We start from the raw sequence: 797 nt of genomic DNA, 5'->3' as shown, positions 1-797 counted from the left end.
CTATTTTTAGTAGAGACGGGTCTCGCTCTTGCTCAGGCTGGTTTCGAACTCCTGAGCTCAAACAATCTGCCCTCCTCGGCCTCCCAGAGAGCTAGGATTACAGGCTTGAGCCACCGCACCCGGCCCAGTTAAATATGTTTGAAAGACCTTCCATGGTGTTTGTTATAATTCAAATGCATTTGAAACTCTGTGGGCCGGACTGAACCTCTGCACTCTAGATTGTTTTAAAAGGTGCACAGGCATCCACAAAGAATTAAAATGTGCACTAGCACCTGTAGCCGCAGGGTGTACTGTCTATGACTGGGGTGAGGGGGTGGATTTCCTGATGTCCACAGCACTCCTAGCTTGGGAAGTCCCCGGGATTGGGGTGGGAGGGACACTTCTTTGCACCTAGCTTAGAGCATGGAGACTGTTAACCAGAAGCAAAGGTGGAGACAGAGCTTGTGTGTTTGGCAGATGCGGTCCTGGGGAGAATGAGCTGAGGACAGAGGGAGCGAGCGACACCACAAGTGTACACTTGCCTACCACTGCGGGGGACGAGCTTAGTCCTACTGCAACCTTCTGAGGGGCCTTTTGAAATGTGACTGGGGGCTAGGCGCGGTGGCTCACGCCTGTAATCCTAGCTCTCTGGGAGGCCAAGGCGGGCGGATCGTTTTGAGCTCAGGAGTTCGAGACCAGCCTGAGCAAGAGCAAGACCCCGTCTCTACCAAAAATAGAAAGAGATTAATTGGACAGCTAAAAATATATATAGAAAAAATTAGCCGGGCATGGTGGTGCATGCCTGTAGTCCCAGCTAC

The sequence above is a fragment of the Propithecus coquereli genome, unplaced genomic scaffold (assembly GCF_000956105.1).
Source record: "Propithecus coquereli isolate 6110/MARCELLA unplaced genomic scaffold, Pcoq_1.0 Scaffold53, whole genome shotgun sequence".
In the NCBI taxonomy this organism is placed as follows: Eukaryota; Metazoa; Chordata; class Mammalia; order Primates; family Indriidae; genus Propithecus; species Propithecus coquereli.
Note: the sequence above shows the minus strand (reverse complement) of the source record.